Here is a 24,760-nt window from a genome sequence, read left to right as displayed (position 1 = left end):
GTTTAAAAAAGCTGTCTTTCTGTAAAAACTGCCTTAACCTTCAGAAATGACACCAGTGAGTACAACCCCTGCTACCATGGCAGTGAGCAGGGATGACCCTACACAGACCAAATCCCCTTCCGTCACTGGCTTCTTCCTCCAAGAGTCTGCTAACCCAAACTTTGTCTAGGGTCAGGTGGATGGCGAATCTGACCTAATTCCATTTCTCATTTGGAAGCTGACTCTCTGTTCTGCCTTGGGCGTCTTTCCATCCGCTGCCGGTAGCCCTCACTGTGATTTATCCACTAGGAGAAACTGGATACTGGGAGCATGAGTGTTTCTTCTCTGAGGGCCACAGCTGCTAGTTTGAAACATGGAGCTGTCAGCCAGGAAATCATCTTCAGTGGACAGGATGAAGGGTTAGCCAACCACGTAAGCACATTACAGACCATGAGCACTTATCTTCCTTTGTTCCAAGCTAAGGGATTCTTCACTCCTCTCATCCTCTGCTGATGATCATTGGAACCTCTTCATTTCTGATTTTCAACACTGTTATTATCAGGCTGATCTAAAGACCCCTTATAGACGATACCTAACAAACACTCATATACTAATTATTTTTACTTTTCCCTAGCAAGATAATAAAGGTGATTTTCATTCAGAATGCATTTTGTGGTTCAGAGACTCTGGCCTATTTACAGTTTTTGACTTTTCCATTTGAGAGATGAGAATAATACTAATAATTTTAACTGACAAAAAAATCCCACACTGATATGGATTTCCCTATTTTTATATTCCTATGCACAGGACGCTTTATCTTAAGTCTACATGATACTAAAAATAAAACCTTACCCAAGGCTATGTCTGTTTTGAAAATAAATTCACATAGGGATTAGGTGGGAAAGCAAAGCTTCCTTCGTCTGAAGGTAACAGCAGAGCTTTGGTAAATGCTGAGCCGTTAGTAGCCTCGTGTGTTTAGCAGACTGATTTTCAAGTCTCTGGGTTGAGAGCTAAATGCAAGTCCAGTTCGTGCCATCCATACTGTGACTTTGATGCCCCGGACAACTCGCAGGACAAAATTCTGGCAGTTTGCCGAACAGCATCTTCAGGATGAAATGAGAGTTTCCCTGCAGTCCGGATGCAACTCTAGCTCCAATCATATGATGGAAGACTCAAAAGGAGACCTCTTATTCCTGAGCACAGATGATCCCCAGGGGCCCTTCTTCTCACACATGGTTCCTTTACATCCTGGAGGCTTATGTCCACTGTTGGTAACCTTTCCAGAGTCCAAACTCTTTTATTCCTAGAACGTGACCTTTTTTCTGGGAGACACTTGACCTTGAGAGTGTAACTTCCCTGGATTATGACTTGGTTATTGAGACCCTTACCAGTTGAGAAGTTTCTTGGCTTTGTGTCATCTACCATGTGTCTCTCAGTGCCTTCACACAACTGTTAGGTCACCTTAAAAGTTCTTAGTTAGACATCCTTGAAGATCCCTATTCACATCCATCTGTTTCATATTGCCCTATGACCCTGGTCTAATCATCAAATGAACATCTGGAGAAACCAAGAAAGGTTTAGTATTTTCTGGAAGCTTTCTATTCTCTGCAAATAAAAACTACCCAACTTTAATGTGGAATGTGTTCTAGTCTCCCAGCCAACACCTGGACATCATCAGGCAACTGCTCATTTCTTAACTCTGAGGACTGTGCAATAAACTTCAGTTGGTTCTACATTCTCACCCCTGCCTTTTAATCCTCTGGACCCTGGGATGTGGAAGAAAGACGTTCATGACCAATGTAAATGGACAGTCAGCAAAGTGAGGATTTCAACGCTCACCTCATGGTTGGCAAAACTTCTTTATTTGCTAGGCCCACTGAAGGGTGATTTTTCTGGACTCTTTCAAGCTGTAAACCTAATCAATAAGCCATATAATTTTGCAAAACTTAATCAAGGAGCTCCCTATGCTGGCCCCTTCTCACTTGTTGGAGTGCTTAATTCCTTCAGGTCAAGGGGGAAAGGTACGGTCATTGTCACCCCACTCCTCAAGAAGCCTATAGTTAATATATTGAGCATGCTTTCACTTTCCTGTATGGTTTACATTTAAGCAGACACAGCTTGAGGCTCCTTTATAAGAGCAAAAGTAATAGGTTTTAGTGAAAAAGATAAGCTTTTCCCATTTACTTGTTACTTTGGATTTGTAGTCTAACAAAATAGGAATGTACACAGTTGATTAAGTTAAACTGATAAGAATGTTGTGGTAATTGCCTCAAAATGAATGTAGATAAGTAAAAAAGGAAGAATATCCCAATCTAAATGGGATGTTAAGCATGGGCTCTTTGGTCTTGAATAAATCAGATATGTATCTGCCACCAACAACAAAGTTAAAAAAAAAAAAAAAACGTCACATTTACTCTTTTTCTCCATGCCTGGAGCAAGTTGCCCATATTACATATTATCTACTTGTAAGACAGCATGAAAATATATGAGCTCTTATCGTTTTATATATGAATTAAATGTATGACTTACAATTAAATATTGTAAAGAACATATGGTTATCCCGCATGTTACTTGTGTAGAGAAGGGATCCTCAGAAGTGGGTGGCGATCTCCCCCACAGATAACATTTAGCAATGTCTGGAAATCAGGTGGTTCTCACAGCTGAGGGGAGAGGAGGCCACAGGCCTAGTGTCAAGACCCAGGAATCCTGCTAGACATCCTGCAATGCGTAGGAAAACCCTCTCCACCCACAATAAAAATAATTATCAGGCTCCAAGATCAGTAGTGCAATGTTTGAGAAATCATGGTCTAAATACACATACATATTTTCTGGTGTTATATTCATTATGAACCAAAGGTGGCACTTAGAATCTCCATTTCAACTGCCTCACTCAATTCTCACAATTGTCTGATGAGGTTTTACCCACTATACAGATGAAAAAGTGGAGAATGAACCAGATCAATCTTGCTTTGTATCATGACTGTCCCTCTTCCTAGCTAAGGTTAATAAGTTCCTGGGCCTATCATTCTCCACTTTTTTCTTTCTTTCTTTTTTTAAAAATATCTTTAATTTATTTATTCATGAGAGACAGAGAGAGAGAGAGAGAAAGAGAGAAAGAGAGAGAGAGGAAGAGACATAGGCAGAGGCAGAAGCAAGCTCCATGCAGGGAGCCTGATGTGAGACTTGATCCCAGGTCTCCAGGATCATGCCCTGGGCCAAAAGCAGGCACCAAACCACTGAGCTACCAAGGGATCCCCCCCTTTTTTTTGTCTCCCAAGGATGCCCCTCATTCCCACCCACATTCTAAGCACATTTCTCCACTCTTCCTGTTAATTAGGCAAGCTGTTCAGTGTCTCTCTAATATTGACTCCTTCATCACACCATCAGCCTGCATTAGTTCCTGCTACAAATGCCAGGTCAACAGAAGTGGACAACATGAGGTAGCTCACCTAGGACAACAGTCAGTTGATCAGAGGCGCCATGACATAGGTGGAATCTGAGCGACGTGTCTGAGCTGTAAGATGGAAAAAGTGGAGACTTCCACACAGAGAAAAGAGAAGCAGAAATGAAGAGGGAAGGGAAGATAAAATGTCACAGGCTACTTAAAGCAGGCCAGGGCCATGAACTAAAGTACCTGCTCTGCTATTCCTGAGAGCTTACAGGTTTGAGGATCCGTCCTCACATGAGTTGTATTGGGATTCCGGTCTTAAAATATCTGTTCAGCAGGAATGCATGTATAGCATACACACACACAGCTGAATGCATGCCATGTATCTACTGCATACACATAAATATCATATATGTAATATATACACACATAATAGGAGTATTTATAAAGATATGTGGTGTACATATATCGTACACATGTGCATATGTACTATTCATGTGGTGCAAACACACATGACCTACATATAAATTTATACCTATGTCATATAATATATACCATGGAGTAAAACTCTGGCCACAGAGCATCCATCGCCTAACCACAAGTGTGCCTTGATGAACCCTCCTACTAGGTCCTGAAGTTGAACTAGTTCCTGTGGGAGGTGCAGATGATTACCTTCTGGGTTTCCTTTTCTCAAGGTGCCATGACTCACACATGGCAGAAACCCAGTCACAGTTAGAAGGAAAGGTGAAGAAGGTACATAAAGTGTGAGGAGCAATGCAATGGATAACAGGAAAATGGTCCAAGCTTCGAGACAAAGACATGTGAATTATCTACAGTGGAAGACAAAATGTTGCGGAGATTGGGGGGACGAAGAGGACTGAACTTTCATGGAAATCTCAAGAAGATACCCACTTGAATGCCACTTGGATCGGTGGAGAAAAAGCCAATATTTTCCTGAAGAACACGTAGCATGATGTTAGGCATGTTCAGAAGAAGACAAGTGGATGTAACAAATAGTCATCTCAAATCAATGGCATTTTTTTTAAACAAATGGTGCCAAGGATTACAAATATACGTAAGATTGTCTTAGAAGAAAAGGACTTTCAAGAAAGCTTGTAACAGAGAAGGTCCAGATTACAAAAGTCACTTCAATTAATAAACGATAGGAAGGGAGGAGTGAGTATAGGAAGCATCTGGACTGAATATTAGGAATACTTGAGTCAACTCAGCTTCGCTGTGCAGATGTTGCTAAAGTTGGCACATACAATGACAAGCCATGACTGTCTAGAATGGTGAATTCTATACCTTTGCAAATGTAGAAAGTTAGAAAGTATTGATCTACTAGAAGGGAAATGAAGGGGATTTCTAGTTTCATTATCTTGCTACTGAATTGCCTAATGCAGTATTTTACCCAACCGTGGCATTACTGACATTTTGCCAATTGCATAATCCTTGTGGTCAGTTGGGCAGACCTGGGCATTGCGTGAATGTTTAGTTCGATCACTGGACACTACCTACCAGATGCCAGGAGCACCCTTCTCCAATATCAAAACCATAAATGTCTCCCTGCATTGACAGATGTCTTCTGCAGAGAAAATAGCCTCCAGCTGAGAAATATTGCTCTAATGTCTATCTTACTGGCCTAAAATGAATGCTTGCCAATCCTTAAGAAAGGTTTTCACAGGTTACCCCATTTTAGCTCTCTTTCCATCTAATCCAAGTGTCTTACCATAAACTTTATTTTTATGAAGCCCAGATACTTCATCAAACAACCAATGGAATTATGGGAAATGGAATTACAACAGTAAATTCTGTTGGCTGGACAAGCAGTTGAGTGACAATGTAATTATCGCCAGCCAGGAAGTTAGGAAATAATTTTACTCACGTAATTCTCACAATCTTCGAATAATTTCTCAGCTCTCTTAGACTAAAGAATGATGGGACCCATCAGGTATGGAAATTCCCTGTTCTGTGCCATTTCTGATACCAAGACAGGCCCGCAGGAAGTATGAGTGGGGGTGAGGACACTCATGCAGCTCAAGAGCCAATCTTGGCAATACAGGAAGCGGTTGGGTCTTGGGTTTGTGAAAGGATGATGCAGCATGGGTACTGTCAATGCACATGGGAATTCCTGGAAAATCTAGCTGTTGGTGTCCCTTGGAGACCATTGTTTCGAGTATCAGATCCACAAGATCTCCTAATCAATGGTGCATGAGCCTTTGTTCCTCTCCTTTGTTGTCCATTCTTATTCTCAAGACTTATGCAGTCTATGATTCCACAGTTTTCTTCCCACTAGTGCTGAAAGAGCAACCTGTCGCCACCTCCAGGCTAAAACTTAATGTGATCACAGGAGGAGCAAGGGGAGGGCTCCCCCTCACCCTCCATCTAATGGACCACAGTAAAGTTTAGCTTGTACCATCCTGTGTCCAAACTGTCAAACCACACGTTTTACATGCACCTTTCTTTCTCCTGTGCCTTTTCTGTCTCAGAAAAGACTTCCATGCATTTCAAAAGAGGAATATATCCAAAACAGCAGCATGCCCATGCAAAAGAAGTAACAATTACATCCATATTGTCTTTGTAGGCAGGTATTTCAAAAGTCAATTCTAGACGAGAGTCTTGTTTTTGTAACCTATTTTCCCAGCTTTTCCTTGAATCTGAAATTTATGGGATAATCTAAACTTTTAGGATTTGAAAAACAGCGTGGTAATCTTTTCATTTTCTATAGGCCTTCTTATTTTGAACTGCATCAAAAATAAATATGTTTTATGGCCCTGAACTTCAAGTAGGTTTTAAAAGTCATTTAAGGATATACTTCAGTTACATTTGGGATCAAATCTTGATGAACATCCCACTGTGTCTATTCCCTCAGGATAACCACTACTTTATGATGTTGGACTATGGCTACTAAATAAGAATAAGAACAAATATCAAGAATCGTGATCAGAAGCAAAAGAGCCCAGCTGCTGCGTGAAGATGCCATGTTGGGAGATGTAGCACCTTGATGGATCTCAGGACATGAATATGAATCGAGTCCAGTGAATAAGCAAACAGAGTAGATGTAAAGTAATGATAATACCCCAAACATAAAGCCTGAAAATTCAGCAAGCCAACAATTTCAGACATATGAACATTAATTCACTTTTCTAGGTAGTATGTTATGAATGTGTGTGTTTTGTATTTCTCCTATGCCACTCGCAAGGATCAGATTATGATGTTAAGGAAGAGGTGAAATGTTTAAAAATGACCTTCGTGACCGGTGTGAAATTGCTGTATGGTACTATGCACACATGGAAAACCATACAGAGCATCTGTGGGAGTCTTGAAATGACAACACTACAATCTGAGACGACAAGATTTCTGCAGCATACACCTTTCCTAGTCAACTTTGGGTATTGTTATTTTTATCTATAAACAATATGAAATGATCCTCCTTTCAAAATGACAGCTAGAAAAATCCTTAAAGAGCTGGTATTCTTTAAAAAAAAAATGGGGTTAAATTGGGACGCCTGGGTAGCTCAGCAGTTGAGCGCCTCCCTTTGGCCCAGGGTGTGATCCTGGAGTCCCGGGATTGAGTCCCACATCGGGCTCCTTGAATGGGGCCTGCTTTTCCCTCTGCCTGTGTCTCTGCCTCTCTCTATCTCTCATGAATAAATAAATATTTTTTAAATGGGGTTAAATTTACAAAATTAATTGTGTAACGATTAGTCCCCAAACTAGTGAGATAAAGTTATTTTGCTAAGATAATCACCACATTTTAAGGGCACCTACTCTGTGCAAATAAAGTGCCCTCAGGACAAGACAGCCAATATAAATAAGTGTACCAATGAGTAAGGAAGTTGTTTTTATATATTCTGAAATTCTGTAAAAAGAAAGGAACAGAGTGAAAACTTATGGAGTGATTGGTATGGCTACTTCAGATAAAGCAGGAAATAATGCAATGGCGCTCAGACACATCAATACTGACATTGATTATATCCTTATATCACAACATATATGAGGATTGCTATGATTTATCCCTTAAATCGAAAAGGAGTAAACAATAAACAACCAGAAAAAAAAAACAATAAACAATCAGAAAATTGGACAAAATGTGTGTAACAATTGCCTTCAGATATTGTACAATGGTCAGCACAGGAATGTGATCAGTGATAGAAGAAAATAATAAGGTGAGTCTAACGATTGCCCTAACTTTGTGCCCAGAGGAACATTTTAGGCTGTAAAAGCAGAGGAGGCAATCTAGCTGGGAAGACGCAGACCAAATTTAGAGAGGCTCTGTTGGCAACAACAGGCAGGCTGAGTTCCAGAAAGTATGGCACTCGTGAGTAAAAGCATCCTAAAACTCCTACCACAGGGGGCTCCTGCCTAGCTCAGTTGGTAGAGCATACTGACTCTTTTGTGTTTTTTAAAAGATTTTATTTGTTTAATCGACAGGGAGAGAGAGTACAAGCTGGGGGAGCAGCAGGCAGAGGGAGAAGCAGGCTTCCTTGGTGAGCAGGGAGCCTGATGTGGGGCTTGATCCCAGGACTTCGTGATCATGATCTTACTCAAAGGCAGATGCTTAATCCAAGCCACCTGGGCCCTCAGTAAAACATACTGAGTGTTGATCATGGGGTCATGAGTTCAAGCCTCACTTTGGAGGAAGAGTTTGCTTTAAAAAAAAGAAATTTTTAAAATAAAAAAAATTAATAAAGACGTAAAACTCACTCCTACAAGAGATGCATCTTAGGGAAAATACATTGAGAAGAATCTTGGACACAAAATATAGTTATCAATATTGGGGAACACAAAAAAATCAAGGAGATTTATTTAGAAAGATAATGTAGCTGGCCAAAATTATAAACTGGCCAACACACTTTGTGTCAGCTGCTCCAGATATAAAGTCCTGGGAGGGAACATCCAAATGGCTTATATTAGGTCTTGGTTCTCAGATTGATCAGGTCAGGGAGAGCCAGAACATGAGCTTGCAGCTTTGAAAGTAAATAGCTCAGTCTTCCCTGAAACCTCATAACTAAGTCCCCCCAAACCCACCAGGGGTGTCAGGTATCAAGTGGGAAAATGATTATGCATGTCCATTACAGCAACATATCTGTGGGAAGAGCTGCGTCTTTTCCTTTTTCGTTTAGATAGAATGTATTCATTCATCATCAAATGCCATCTTATTTACAATATTCTCTTCTTATTAAATCTAAAATGTTAAAATACTAAATTAATATTGCGATACAAAATATATTTAATGCTTTCAAACAAGATCCCTCTATTTAATAACCGTGCATTTAGGGAGGTTGTAGTATCTCATAAACTATTCTCCAAAATTTCACTGACTTCTTTGCTTGTTTTTCAATGAAAATCCTATGTTTAGTTACCATAAGTTACTTAAAAGCCATAAATATAGGAATGAATAAGAAGAGTGTCTTCATCACAGAATTATCTTAAAGCTGTTTTTCTGCATTCTTGAATCTAGCACTTCAAATTCTTTTTTTTTTTTTTAAGATTTTATTTATTCACAGAGATGCAGAGAGAGAGAGGCAGAGACACAGGCAGAGGGAGAAGCAGGCTCCATGCAGAGAGCCCGACGTGGGACTCGATCCAGGGTCCCCAGGATCACGCCCCGGGCTGCAGGGGGCGCCAAACCGCTGCTCCACCAGGGCTGCCCTAGCACTTCAAATTCTATATCATATCTTAAAACAGAGAAACAATTACTTGTTATTTATTTATTTATTTATTTATTTATTTATTTATTTATTGAAACAATTACTTTAGATCAGTGTTTCTCATCTCTTGTTGGGAGGGGGTGTTGCTAATGTTCTTCCTAAAATGGCTTTTCAAACTTCATTTTCTGTATTCCCACTCAAATGGCGTATAATTTTAATACCACCTCTATCTATGTATGCATTTAACTTTTATATGCTTAGGTATTCTATGTATATCTGTGCTTTATAAATACAAAGAGCAGGATTTGTTCTTCCCCAATAATTTTTTTGTTTTTCTTGGATGTAAGACCTCCCACTGAGAATATTTGCTCTAGAACAGCTCTATCCAATGTAACTTTCTGTAATGAAGGCAACACTGTAATATATGATACCCAGTTATTTCCTGTGGCTAGGGGACTGTTTTAACTGTAATTAATTTAAATGGGTACAAATAGCTGGTAGTTACCATATTGGATAACAAAATTCTAGACGGGTAAGAAGAAAATAATTAGAACTCCCCAAGGAGTAGCTCATGAAGATCCTGAAGAAGCATATATGAAAGCCATGGTACTCAGTCAGGGGTGATTTGCTCTATCCCCTCCCATTTCGGGGGACAACTAGCAAATTCTGAGGACATTTTGGTTTGTCACAAGTGGGGCAGGTGCTAGGGTGCTAATGGCATCCCATCCCAGTAGAAATCAGGAAAGCTGGTGAACACATTATAATGCATCAGACAAGCTCCTCCTACCCCCGCAAAGAATTACTGAGCCCCCACACGAACAGTGTCAGGTTGAGAAACTCTGTGGTAAAGGCAGACTAGCTGAAACTAAAGCTTGGGACTGCAGCCTCTCCAAACACCTCCTTGCAGTTGGGAGAGCACAGGACCAAAAGGCACACTTCCTGCCATGATTCCTGAAGCAGAAAGAAGCTGCTGGGCTCAATGAGGGTGTGTGTATATCAAAGCTGTCTCTTGGGATTTGCATCAGGCTCAGGTAAAATGTCTGCTTACCCCTTCCCTTAGAGCCTAAACAACAGAGAGTAAAATGCATGCTTCTGCAAATCTCCTGATGCATGCCCATCCAATTGAGGTGCACTAGTCACGTTACTAATGCGGGGGAGTAGTCCCACGGTAGTTTATTTGGCTTCCAGTAGGATTAAAAATATAAATATGGTTTCCATGACGGTTTGGAGAATTGGCTCAGAAGATGGGAATTACTGGTAAACCATCTGTGGTTCTGCAAGAAAAATCTACATTTTCTAGTGAGATTTTGGGTGATGTAAACCATGTAGGGAAGTGTGACAGGGCATGTTCACAAATATTTGTATCCGTATTCCAGGCCAACAGCAATCCTATAGGAGTGGGGCAAAGAGCTCTAGGATTTCTTGGAGCAGCAAAGTCAAACCTGTACAATATAACAGAGAGGAAAGCGAATCTGGCCAAATAGCTTACAGGTGACCACTGTAAAACTATTCTGTGATTCTGTTAGTTTCTTCATCTCTATTTTGTTTTTGTTGTATGAGTTAGGTTAAGCGTTGCCACCATGAAAAATCCATGGCATATAGTATTTCAGGAAAAGTGAGCGAGGGAGGAAATGCCTAGACAAATGAAAATGATACTACCAAAAAGTTTGAGTGTCTGACAGAGGAATCTTACATATACTAGATCAACAGTTTCATACGGAGGGGGGGTGGTGCTTTGTGCCCCTGAGGACACCCAGAATAAAGATTTACACTGAAACTCAGTGGCCTGGGGACTAAAGATTGGGAAAACCCAATCTGGTGATGCATGCTAAGTGGTGAAAATGTGTTCCCTTTGGAAACTTTTAACCATCTCTGTTTCTGGTTTAAATTATATATATATAAATTATATGTAAATAATATATATTATTATATATATTATATATAATATATTATATATAATATATTTATATATTATATCATATATATTATATATTTATATATTTATATTTAATTATTTTCTTTAATATAATATATATTTATATATAAATTTATACACACACACACACTCAGTGGCCTAGGGACTAAAATAACTGTGTGTGTGTGTGTGTGTGTGTGTGTGTGTGTGTGTGTGTGTAATTTAAACCAGAAACAGAGATGGTTAAAAGTTTCCAAAGGGAACACATTTTCACCACTTAGCATGCATCACCAGATTGGGTTTTCCCGTTCAACATCATGATGATCACAAATACGATCCGAGCACTCAAATGCAGTGTCAGAAATCCACTCCACTTCCTAAGGTTGTATTAATGCACGTTAGCCATCAACTCAGCTGCTGCTGAAACCTCCTAGAGCAAAAGTATCACTCTTCTAATTCATTATGAAATGGTGCAAAACATTAAAATGGGGTTATTCTTTGCCAAAACGAAACCTCAAGACTTGCAGCGATGACCTACTTCTAAAAGGTGCTGGGGAAAGGGCCAGTTCCTGGAAGAAATCAACGGCCTTCTGGGCTCTGTAGTGGGAGGAATTATCGTCCCCTAATGGAATCTAGAAATATGCAGGAGAAAACAGAACCTAGAGAGAAGCCTATGGGAGGCAAAGTCTTTAAAGATCGAGAGGTAAATGAGGGATAAAAATAAAAGTCTTTGGCTGGAGAGAGTTGCTCATGCATTCTCTGTACTTTAAACTTTTTTATTATAAAGATCCATCACACTTTATGAGGAACTACAGGAGATTTTATAAAGTAAGAGAGAAAAAGGCCCCCACTGTCATTCTTTTTTTTTTTCTTTTTAAATCAATTAAATTATATACTACAATGAATGAGACAAGAATGGGTTACAAGAATGGGACGATATTGGAGGTCCTGTAAATCAGTACAACTCTTGAAGACACTCCTTTGGAAACACATATCCAAATGCATAAAATCCCATGCCCTTTGATTCAGTGTTTATATTTGTAAGAATCCATCCTAAGCATAACCAAAGTCTTGTGTAAGGTTTAGGAGTGTGCCAAAAATGACCAGCAAGTGATCGATCCAGAAATACTGGAGATACGATATTAATTTCTTGGAATATGATTTGGACAATGTAGCCACTTGAAAGTGTTTGCCTCGGGTTAGGGAAGGAAGGTATTGACCACTGCCTTTCCCTTCGCTGCCCCTCCAGTAACAGCACGCCCAGGGAGCATGTTTGCAAAGTATGGAGAGTGTGTCATCCTAGAACTTAGGTTTTTCTGAGCCCTCCAGGTAGAGAGTGAGATGGTGGATGCTGTGGGTTAGTTATCTGTACTTCCATGCAAAATCCAGTAGCCAGTGAATTAGAAGAGAGATAAAACATCCTTGAAGCTTGAGTACAAGGGCACAAGATTGACCTCTCTGATAGATTCTTCTGCACAGTCTCTATTCTCTGCTGGAACTCCAAGGAACCACACAGCCACTTACAAGTCTGAATAAGTCCTGGGCCTTCTCAGACCTACAGAAGACACCTTCTAGCAAATAAGCAGGGAAGGGTCACCACAGTCTCCACCTCACTCAGACCCTGATATAAGAAAAGGAAAGTCTTGCTGGTCCTCCAGAGCTACCTGAGTTAGCCACAGGCTGCCACAAATAAGGGTTGAGACATCACATCTTGCAAGCAAGGAAGAAGGAAGTGTGTTTCATTTATGGGGGTCATGCCATCTATAGAATAAGGCTGAGCCTCATATCTGGAGCCCATAGTACCTAATCCATAAAATAATGAACAATACAAGATAAAAAAATTGACAAGTTTTAAGAATTTTTCTTTTAAGTTATAATTAGGAATCCTCATTGGCTGCCTGGATCTAAAATGATGAGTTATGCCCCCACGGGATTGGGGTCCAGGCAGGCTCAGTGCCCCCCGCCCCCCGGCAAAAAAAAAAAAATAAATAAATAAAATGATGAGTTCCTAAACAAGCAAAAACAAGTAAACCTAGAAAGAGAAGGATACCATGGAAAACTGAATAGCATTGTGCAAGAAATTCTAACAGGAAAAAAAAAGAAATATTAAAAGCAGAAGTACAGGTGAGAGATGTGGAAGACAAAGCCCGAAGACGGGAGTGTATCCACCAAGACATAGAATATGCCCATAAATATGTGTGAGGATATTATTATATTATTCACACAAGTCATATTGTGCTATAATACCCGTCTGCTTCTTGCAGCTTCTACCACTGTGCTCGAAGAGTCAGCAACACTCCAGTAGAACAAACTCTAGAAAATCAATTTATGAAAAGAGTTAAGAGCGCTGACCATGATTCTTGACTCTGGGGTTGAAATTCCAGTTCGCCCACTTGCCCCCTGTGAATTCCTTGACTTCTATATACTTCACTTATCTGTTTTGTAAAAGAAGCACAAGGTATCACTGGCCTTATTGGGTGAATATAAGGATCGCACACCTTAAAACGCAGAACAAAGTAGAATGTTACCCAGGATGCTAATGCTACGTAATTAGAAACTGATGCTTTTTAACAACAGCCCCATATTTTATAGAAGGCACGGAACAGCTGCCCTATTACACACACACAGAAGCTTTCGTTCCCTCACTGTAGCAACCTTCCTTAGATGTAAAATCTTTGTTCATTTCTTCAAATGCCTAACAACTTATAATTTGCATACTTGGTGTCAAGTTCATTAACCTTGAAGAAATGTGAAATATTTAAAGCAGGTTTTGAGACTTGATGTACACAAGTAGGTTAGCTGTCTGATTACATGTAATGGTGGTGATGATGACATTCATGAATAATAACCTATATCAAGCTCTCTTGAGGCATTATCCACTTCAGGCTGAAATCCCTTTCAGATGGCACCTTCCATGAAGTGAAGCTCTTCTGAAGCTCTTCAGAGAACACACATCATAGTTGTGTTTAAAATGAAAAGGAAATTCCCTTCCGACCTAGTACCTTTTAAAACATTGGTGTCTTTTTTTGAAGATTTTATTTGAGAGCCAGAGAGTATGAGCAGAGGGGAGGGGCAGAGGGAGAGGAAGAAGCAGACTCTCTGCTGAGCAGGGAGCCTGATGTGGGGCTGGATCCCAAGATCCCAGGATCATGACCTGAGCTCAAGGCAGACGCTTAACCAACTGAGCCCCCCATGCATAAATACAGTTGTATCTTGTATGTAATTGTACATACTTGTGCATATTAACTGATTTTCTGTATTAAACTTCCTATAACGGTATGTATTATGTTTCTCTCTCACAGTGTCTTTAGCTCCGAAGAGAGTGGTTTGCTCCCAAAAGAGAGGGAGAATAATCATAGCCAATACCCATCATCATAATAGGCTGGCACAGTAGCAGTGATCACAAGAGAATATACTTCCTAAGAAGTCCTGAGCTGGTGTCAGATAGATATTCACAGCCCTTAGATGTGTTCACTTGTGCACAAGGTAAAAAAAAAATAAAATAAAAATAAAAAAATCATTTGCAAGTATTAAAAAAAATCACATTAACAGCCCGAATTTGCTATTGCTGGTCTTGGAAGGTTACTTAAAGATGTGGCAATATCTGGACTTCTGTGGCCTGGAAGTCAGAGGCTGGAGCTGATGGGTAGCTGCTCCCTCTCAAAGGAGTATTCACTCTCTGGTTCACCAAAACGTCCCTCAGTTCTGCTATCTGGAGCCATGCCCACTGGCATCGGAGATGCAATCACCTGTGTCAGGGTGTGTCCAGCATTCCACTGAGGGCTTCACATTCATTATTTCATTTAAGACACAAAATCCTGTAGAGGAATGCCCTTCCTTCCTTCCTTCCTTCCTTCCTTCCTTCCTTCCTTCCTTCCTTCCTTCCTTCCTCTCTCTCTCTCTCTCTCTCTCTCTCTCTCTCTCTTTATAAAAAGGGTGAGGGGAAGGGGATCAGAGACAGAGAGAAGAGAGTCTTAAGTAGGCTCCATGCCCACCACATGAGCCCAACCCTGGGCTCGATCTCAGGACCCTGAGATCATGATCTGAGCCGAAATCAAGAGTCATACACTTAACCGACTACACCACTAGATGCCCCTGAATGTCTTTTTAATTTTTAAAAAAAGATTTTACTTATTATTCATGGGAGATACACAGAGAGAGGCAGAGACACACAGGCAGAGGGAGAAGCAGGCTCCTTGTGAGGAGCCTGATGTGGGACTCCGTCCCAGGACTCCAGGATCGTGACCTGAGCTGAAGGCAGACGCTCAACCGCTGAGCCACCCAGGTGCTCCCTTGAATGCCTTTTAAATACACATTTTGAAAATGAGAAGATTGGGGCTTAAAGATACTGGACAAAACTCAAAGGACCCCAATGTGACCCAGCCAGGATTTGAACACAGATCTGAAACTTAGGGCCTCGATGCAGCTTTGCCTTCCTGGCAAAATACTCACTAACCCCAAGTGGGCTGAGCTGCATTTGTGCCTCTGGATCCCCGACATTTCCCTCTCCAGAGCTTGATCTGACTGTTCTTGCCCCACACGTGGACACCTTTCCATCAGTGGCTCTGAGCCTGGCTGTGTGGCCCAGCGTCCCTGTCAGTGCTACACGGCGAGTCTCCATCCACAACCATCCTCTCCTGTGTCTCTCTCTGTCCTTGCTCAGGGACTTGTTGTATCACTTCCTCCATCATCCACCCTTTCTCTTCTTCCTTCATCCATAACTACCCAAAATGCAGAAATAAATTTTTCACTTTTTCTCCAGTTTTAATGAGAAATAATTGGCACATCCTCATGGCTTAAGTTGAAGCCACGCGTGAAAGATAAGGATTTGATTTACATGTATTGTGACGTGATTACTACCGTAGGATCAGCTAACATCACATCATCTTGATCCACTTCTAAAATATTTTTTAAAAAATATTTTTATATTCATGTACCCCTTTCTGTTTTTCTTTATAGGGAATGCATTTTGCTTGAATACAAATGTTAGGTTGAATAATTTTAGTTTTTAAATATCTGTCACCCTTGATAGTATAATACCCCCAATTCCAACCCATTCTCTGCTAACACCATCTTCTCAGTTACACCTACATCAGCAAAAACTTAGGAATTGTGACCTTTGTGTGATCAAGGCAAGTCCTATATGTTAATCCCTTGACAAATAAAGATAGTAGAATTAACCATCCTTTAGGGGATTAGGTTCCCAATAGGAATCAGTTTTTTTTTTTTAATCTCTTCACCAATAATCTGAGATGATGACACCTGCATGCATGTCAGTCTAACAAATGTTAATCTGAGCGCACGTCTCCCACATAGTGGGTAGACATCCAGAGCGTCAGAAGTACTGCCCCCTTGGAAGTGGACTCTGTCCCCAGCTTCAAAAGTGGGCTTTTGCTGTATCTCTATTTTCTGCTGGTGTTCAAAGCAGCACAGGTTCTATTTATTATTTGCAACTGATCTGATTATAACTTAATGACAGCATATGCAAAAAAGGTGTTGTCTCATGGTGACATTTTAAAATTTAAGGTCATTGTTTTCTATGGCAAATGAAAAAAATCTACCTAAAGCTCCCCAAACAAAGGCCATTGTATAACCGAGGATCAGATATGCCAGAGCAGATGGGGCAGGTTCTGAGCACTGGCGGGATCCATCTAGTTAGTCTAGGTCTTTGCAATGGTCCTAAAGGTGAACCCATTTTGTTTTTTTCCAAGGAGATTGGGGGAACAGGGTAATGATACCAGAGGAGTTTTCTCTTACTTCTCTCCAGTTGGTCAACCCCTTTCTCCTAGGAGAGAACAGGGAACTTTGCCAAAGCTGCTGAAGGATTGCAAGAAATAACAGAGACTGAGATGCCTGTTGCACCAGCTCAGTGACTTCGTCCATGACCCGAATCTCACTCCTTCCTTGCAGGAGCCTGCGAGGAGACACAGCTCCCAGACAGACTCCTGCCTCCATCTGCTCCGGAACCATCAACATAACATATTTAACAAGAACTATGAGGTCCTACCACGTGCCGGGCACCATTTTGGCTCTGTGGACACAAGAGAAAACAACACAGACGTGATCCTGGGCCGTGTGAGTCACGAGGGATGTAGAGAGACACAACATAACCAGATGAGCAAGTACAAATTATGTCATCACACACTGTGATGAGCACTAAAATATTAGTAATGATAAAGCAGGATGTGAGATAAGCAGGATGAGGAGAGGGATATAAGGAACACAACCACCTTGCCATGATTATGTCTAACCTAATCTTCCCCTCTCGCCTCTCCATACAAACGTGTCCAGAAGGCTTATCTATTTTTGTTGTAATTTTAGTTTTTTTCAATAAAAATATACATAATTTTTAAAAAATTAGTTTTCTTCTCCATCCTAATGTTGTAGCATCCAAAAAAGAATCTAGTCTACCTTGTTCCTTACCATAGGCTCTCAAGAGCTGTTAGAGCTCCAATGTAAATATTTTTCATGCTGTGCACACACTAGGTCATTTGTTCTTTTGGTTATAGGGTTTCAGTCAAAGTGCCTGGAAATTCTCTTTTCTTTGGACAGGACACATTTATTTATATGTGTTAAAACTTTCAGGAAACATGTGCTGGGAACCTGCAGCTCCATCCCAATGGAATGTGTGGCAAAACCAAAGTGCATAAACCTCTATCCTTTCCTTCTAACACCTCGGTAAATAGGGGAGACCTAGGTGTAAACAAGTAATTTAGGAAGTGTCATCCATGCCACTTCTGATGTTCAGTCAACAGCAGTGATCGGAGAACACCATCTCCTCCTCCAGAGTAACAGAAAGCTATGTTATGTGCTCACCCAATCCTTCCATAACAACCCTGGGCAGGATTCTTTCTTTTTTTATTGAGAAGTGGGACATTGAAATATGTATTAGGATACTTCTGATTTCAAGAAGCACACAATAATTTTTGTTACTTGAAGCACTAAATAGGAATTTGAATGTGGATTAGGTTTCTCACTAACTGTTGGAAAAACACCCCAAAGCCCAGGCACAAGGGCAACTGCAAAGACCGCACCTAAAGAAGATGTAGCCACAAACCCCATAAACAGTCCAAAAGTGCCCATCTCTGTGACTCCACTCCAGATTTCAGTCTGTTGATGAATCTGACAAAGGTCCAACCCGAATTGGCCATGTGATCTTGAATCAATCAACTACAACCAACAACAGAGCAAGCGCTCATCAATTTGGGGTTGAGCAGATGGGCCAACCTCTCAAAATTACCATTTGCAGAGAAGGAGGAAGAAGTTGTAGAAGGACATGTTCAAAGGCAGCTCACCTCCTCCTTTTGTAACAACCTATGTGAGCAATAGTGAAAGTGGGATCGAGGGAAAGCAAAGAAGGTCGGAGACATTTACTTGGAAGGCTGACTCCGTAATTGTCATCGAGCAGATGAAGGGTTATTATGGAGAGAACTCTGGCCAATTCTTCTTAATCTTCATAGAGCTAGAATGAATGGATTTAAGTGCCAACCAGGGAAAGTTAGGTTTGAGATTAGAAAGAATGTCTTGACAGTAAAAGTTATTAAGCATTAACCAAAGACTGTTGGTCATAAAAGGCATTAGAAGAGATCCAATCTTCATTTTAAAAATCACTTAAGTTACCATTCTTTTATATAAAATTGATTGTTTTAAGAAGGTGTTAGGATAGAAAAAGAATTACCAGAAGAAACAAACAATTTTTACAGTAAAATTTGAGACCTGGGAATTAAGCAATCTCACAGCAACCAAAGAATGATAAATAATAGATAAGATCAGTTTAAGGTCAACTATTTTCTGGTCAAATACATACACTGGAAAGATAATGAAGGTCACTACAGTTTATCACTTTATGTTTTGAGTGCCGTGTCACGAGACTTTCCCTGGACAAGAACACCATTTTAATGAAGTGCTCTGGGTAATTATAATCACTTGGATGAGTTTCAAGTTAGCTACTCCATTTTCCAAAACTGTGTCCTTATCAGAAGACCCTAAATTTGTTCTCACCAGCTTGAAACACCAGGGGCAAAATAGAGTATCGCCAGAGTTGTCACAGAAATTTATTAGGTATTTGTGGTGTATCCTAAGAAATCTTAGGTGTAAAGCACCTATGCAAGATGTAGAGAATTGGAAATGTGGGACCTTCTTGATGGGAAAGTGCAAAGTGCCAGTTGTAGGTAGGTAATGACACATACAATGTCAGTGTAAATGCTTGAGAGGAAACATCCCAATTTTTCCTTATATTATCATCCACCTTCTATCCACAGCAGTACTGGGTATTCAGTTAGATTTAGATTTTTTTTTTTTTCACTCACAAACCTTTACACCCTTGGGATCCCTGGGTGGCACAGCGGTTTAGCGCCTGCCTTTGGCCCAGGGCACGATCCTGGAGACGCGGGATCGAATCCCACGTCGGGCTCCCGGTGCATGGAGCCTGCTTCTCCCTCTGCCTGTGTCTCTGCCTCTCTCTCTCTCAGTGTGACTATCATAAATAAATAAAAATTAAAAAAATAAAAAATAAAAAAAAAACAAACCTTTACACCCATCAGCTGTTAACTCACTTTACAAAGTAAATGTTCAGTTTCATGTCTTGAAGCAAGAACTGTCCAGGATACCAAGTCTTATTTTATGTGCATTTATTTAGATCACAGTGAAGAAAATCGGGTGGATGAAGCAGTATTGGAATTGTTGAAATAGCTCCATCAGTTTCCAATTTGTGTTCTTTACATGTAAGTCTGTAAATGGCAATGCCTCCTTGAATGCTCCCCTCCAAAAAAGCACAAGGCACACATTCACCATTTTGAGTGTTCGGTCGTTCTTGCTGCTTTCATTGTGCTGCTGTTAGGAAAACGGAGGAAGCTCTTTTTTGTCTTATCATTAGGACCAAGTAAAAGAAAGTGTGTGTGCAACAAAATAATCAGGGATTAGTTACAAAGGTACAAAGCAGAATGAAACACAGACACACATGCACACATAATGTGTTCTTTCATTCAAAAATATCTATGCACTGGGGCTCCTGGGTGGCTTAGTAGGGTAAGTGGCTGCCTTTGGCTCAGGTCATGATCCCAGGGTCCTGAGACTGAGTCCCAGGTCGGGCTCCCTGCTCAGTGGGAAGTCTGCTTCTCCCTCTGCCCCTTCGCCTTCATGTGCTCTCTCTCTCAAATAAATGAATGGAATCTTAAAAAAGATACATGTATTCATTGATTAACTCCACTGTACTAAGGGCTTTACAAGTTAAAATTAGAAGCAAAGAGACAACTAAAATATAATGTAAATTTTTATTTTAATTAAGGAAGTTCAGTATGATGTTAAAACCTAGACTTTGTAGCACAGTGACCCAGTTTGTGCATGTCATCTCTTTCCTGATGGCCCTGACTGCTTCATGCAGTGTGTTCTCTAATTACCTACACCCAGAAAATGGTTTTACCAGTCTACTTCTGGGGTCATGTCACATTCAGACAAGTCTCCTGCTATGCTCTGCATGAAATGGAGTCTGAGAGGCAGATTTTCCCTTGCACTCTCAAACATTCAAGGCATTTATTTTTTAACATTATTGTTGCTATTGACTTTTAAAATAATTTTACATCTTATTTATCAAGAACATTAGCTTCAGATCCAAGGGAAATCCTAAACGATGGCTGTCTAGATCCTGCAGTCCAGGGTTAAAACAGTGAGCAACGTCCTTCCATCTGTGCGGGCAGCCAAATCATAGACAGCAAGAGGTGTTGGACCACTTTCCCCGCAAGCCTGCCAACAGCTGAACTGGCCCAGGGATGCAGAATCATAGGGGATTTTGAGTGTTTTCTTGATGAACGAAATAAACTCAGTCAACTTTTAGGAACTGCGGCCTGAAATCGTATCTTTGGAACCCAGATAGAAAATTATTGATCTCATTTGTGTGGTCCACAGAATCAGAACAGGATACAGTTAATAAATGTGCAGCCTACTTTTTCAACAACAGATACTTGTAACTGGACATCAGATAACACCACAGCTGTGTGACAGAGCAAAGCAGTGGATAATGTGTGTGTGTTGGGGGGAGGGGGTTGGGGAGTAGTGTTAAATGGTAATGCAAAGGTTGAATTGAATCTCATAAAACTCAGGACCAAAATTCCACTTATTGTGTAGAATCACCAGTTAAGTGAACAACAACCTGGGACTCCTTCAAATGCACTTATCCACTGAGTGTTAATTTGAAAGTTACTCAACAGTAGTACTAGCACTCAGTGGTATGTTCACTGGTTCAGGTGAGGGTCCAGCTTCTCAGTCACAGGCACTGTCTCATTTTGACTCCCCCAAAAGCAAATCCACTTCCCCAGGCAAGGATTAAGATGCACAACATTTAATTGAGAGGTGGTTCTCCCTCAGAAGGACATGGGTTTGGGAGACAGGGGAAAGAGAAAAGCCAATAAAGCTTGTGTTAACAAGTGAGTACCCTTGTGGAGAATAGGAGCTCAGTCCTCCAAGAAACTGTAGAGCAGCTCTCAAAGTTGTCCAACAAAGGGGTCAAGAAGCTGGGATCTTTTTTTTTTTTTTTCTTTTTATAGAGCACATGCACAAAAGCAAGGGGGTAAGGTAGGGCAGAGGAGAGAGGGAGAGAGGGAATCTGAAGCAGGCTCCACGCCCATAACAGAACCCTGAGCTCATGACCTGAGCTGAAATTAAAACACAGACGCTTAACCACCTGAGCCCTCCTGGGGCCCAGAAGCTAGGACATTTCATAGCCACTCCAGCCCTGGCTAATTGAGGGTCACTGGCAAAGTAGCTGCCCAGTGGTATCAGCCTGCTCCTTCCTAGAGTCAGAGAGTGCCCACTAGAGTGCCCTGTGAGGACGGTGTGAACAGGGGCTGGGTGACGGCAGCATGCTAAATTCCACACTGATGTCCTATCATAGAGTTAGAGCTTCACCTAGACTAGCAGGAGGTCCAGTGTTGTCAACATCCCATCCCAAAAACTCATCCAGTGCTTTGTCCAAAATTGTCAGCAGAGCTTGCACAATCAAATGGTATCCTTCCCAACCAACACATTCATGGACGCAGGACTCCTCCTGGTATCCACACGGTGTCAGGTACAACATTCCTTCCCCCAGAGTTAAGGATTTTACTTAAAATGGTGTGATTTCCTTCTGTTACATCTTTCAGAGGGTAACATTCCTTCCTGTCCCCCAATTACCCACCAAATTGTCTAGGTTGGCTGGCTGAGGGGGGAGCGGGTACCACATTGCCCACCCACTGAACCACATATGTCCAGTTGGATGAATTCATTCAACCTGAGATTGTAATATTTAATTTATGTTGGAGTCTGTCTACAATGCATAACGGCTTTAAGACTCAAAGGGAAGAGATAGGAGTGTGAAGTACTTTCTGTTTAGGGCTTGGTGCATGTCTATATGTGCAAATGGAGGCCCATGGGAGGTCCACTTAAAAACAGAACCCTTCTGTCACGGGAAAAAAAAGAATTCTGTTAGACTTTTCCTGTCCCTGAGTAAGTCTTTCTAGAAAAAATGGCGATACGTGGAAATTGTCCCAAACGTGAAGAGCTAAAGTGGATACCCATTTGGCACCTTCCCATCTGTATAGCCAAAACCAACCAACAACCGCCAACCAACCACCTTGGCCCAATGCCTGAGTGTTGGCTCTACATTTCAGAATACATCTATTAATGAAGTGAACACTTCATCAAATATTTTATCCCATGTGCAAAAACCAACCAAACAAAACCCTTCGCAGCCCTCAGACCTGTACTTCAAAAGCCAAGTGAGAGGAAAACTATCTTCCTCACATAGCTTTGCTGCCTCTGAAAATAACATCTTGTTTGTTCTGGCCTAGGTGTCATGCTGATTATGGTCAAAGCTCTCCAGACTCCCTGAATTTTTGGCAAAATCAACCCTCACTCAGGATAAATTTTCTTAGGAGTCGCTCTGAGATACACAGTAAGTACATTGCTATTTTAATTGTTAATAAAATGAAAAGTTAATTCTGATTGCTGAGAGTGTCCTCACACGAAATAATTATCTCTGGCTACATCTGCAGGCTCTGTCAAAAGACAGACTTTTCAGGCATACTTAAGAGACGGAGTGAGCTAAATGCATAGAACACCATTCTATTCACACATCTGCTCTTTCTTATCATCTACATTATTGAATGTGACCTGTTTGGGCCACTTTAATAATGGCACTTTTCCAAGATCCAGGGAAGAATTTCCATTTTAGAATTGCAAATGGAACGTAGTAAAATTCAACAGTAGCAACTCCAAACTTGAGAAGTTCATCAATATTTATGCAGCTGGATTACAGTCATTTACGGATGATGCAATCAGCGTTTGAAGCTATCTTGTGGGAGTTAATTTTAAAGTTTAAATGTATGCTGCAGTCATGTTTGGGTATTTAATTGTCTGTTACCTGGGTCTAAATGCCAGAGTTACAGCCACATTGAAAAATGAATATTGAAATAATCAGCTTCCATTTATTTCATCTTATATTCACACGTTTAAGTGGTAAGTTAATTGAAAGTGTGTGCAGTTACCGTATTTCACAATTTGGATATGTATGGCAAAATATAGCTTTAAAATGCATTTTGCTTAAGCAACATCAAACGTATCATTTGGAGAGTTTCAGAAACCTTGACAATTAAATCCAAGTGTTCTCTGTGGTGTCTGAACATGGCAGGTCTAGATTGCGATTGACTTACACAATTGTAGCATAATATTAAACTGGACTTAGAAGCTCACCCAATGGCTCTTAAAGATGAAATCCAAATAAATGAAGAATGTATTTCCAATGAGCAATAAGCACGCCTCGGATAAACCTCCTTGGCTACGATACTGCCACTGCGCAAAGCTGAAGAACGTATTTCCATGTTACTTATTAATATGTAAGAGGACAGCAGAAATATTTGTTTCTGTAGAGCTAGGCACAAAGTATAACATACAATCAGTGATCAATTCATGCTCACTAAGTAGATAAGTGAGGCTGGTGAGCAATCTTTAAACCATGAATGATCTGAAGATCAGGGCTTGGGGTGACAATATCCAGAGTCATAAGTGTGCAGTCATGGGCATGACTTTATTATTCCATCATCTATGATGAAAAATGAGAACATTCTGCTGCAACTGTCATCAGGAAGTCTTTGATGATATTTGAGAAGCATCCTGTGGCACTGCTAGGAAAAGACAGCAGCTGATTTCCAGCAATGGCAGACTCAACGTTTTGTGGAGAACTCTATCAGTTTGGATCTATTGGAAATCAGCTTTTCTCACAACATTGTGGGAAAATATCCAGAAAATTATGCAAGAGCAATGTATTCATGGAATGGTCATACATTTTTTTAACAGCAGAATGAGCCTATCATTAAGTGAACCTAAATGATGTCCTTGTTTCATGAAAAATATTATCATCCTAATAAATCACCACGCTGCCCTTTGGTGTTACTGAGTACCAGTTTAGTGATTCTTTTTTTTTATTTTTTAAGATTTTATTTATTTATTCATGAGAGACACAGAGAGAGAGAGAGTCAGAGACACAAGCAGAGGGAGAAGCAGGCTCCATGCAGGGAGACCGACATGGGACCCGATCCCGGGACCCCAGGATCATGCCCTGGGCCGAAGGCAGGTGTTAAACCACTGAGCCACTTGGGGATCCCCCCACTGAGCCACTTGGGGATCCCCAGTTTAGTGATTTTTAATCATTATAAAGGGTCTGTATGTGTTATTTCATGTGTACTTTATCTTTTGAAAACATGTTCTTGAATATTAGTATAAATAACTTCCAGATACTCTGCCTCAAGGAAACAAACAAAAATGTCCCATCAATCCAAATAGATACGTGGGACA

The 24,760-nt window shown here is 40.7% G+C and overlaps 1 pseudogene; it reads right to left on the bottom strand.

The window, feature by feature from the left end:
* Positions 1-23,616: 23,616 nt before the first annotated feature.
* Positions 23,617-23,770, bottom strand: LOC129519023 (U4 spliceosomal RNA; annotated as a pseudogene).
* Between the last annotated feature and the right edge of the window lie 990 nt (positions 23,771-24,760).

Source organism: Nyctereutes procyonoides, unplaced genomic scaffold (genome assembly GCF_905146905.1).
Source record: "Nyctereutes procyonoides isolate TBG_1078 unplaced genomic scaffold, NYPRO_anot_genome, whole genome shotgun sequence".
In the NCBI taxonomy this organism is placed as follows: Eukaryota; Metazoa; Chordata; class Mammalia; order Carnivora; family Canidae; genus Nyctereutes; species Nyctereutes procyonoides.
This window is presented reverse-complemented; position numbering and strand designations above follow the sequence as displayed.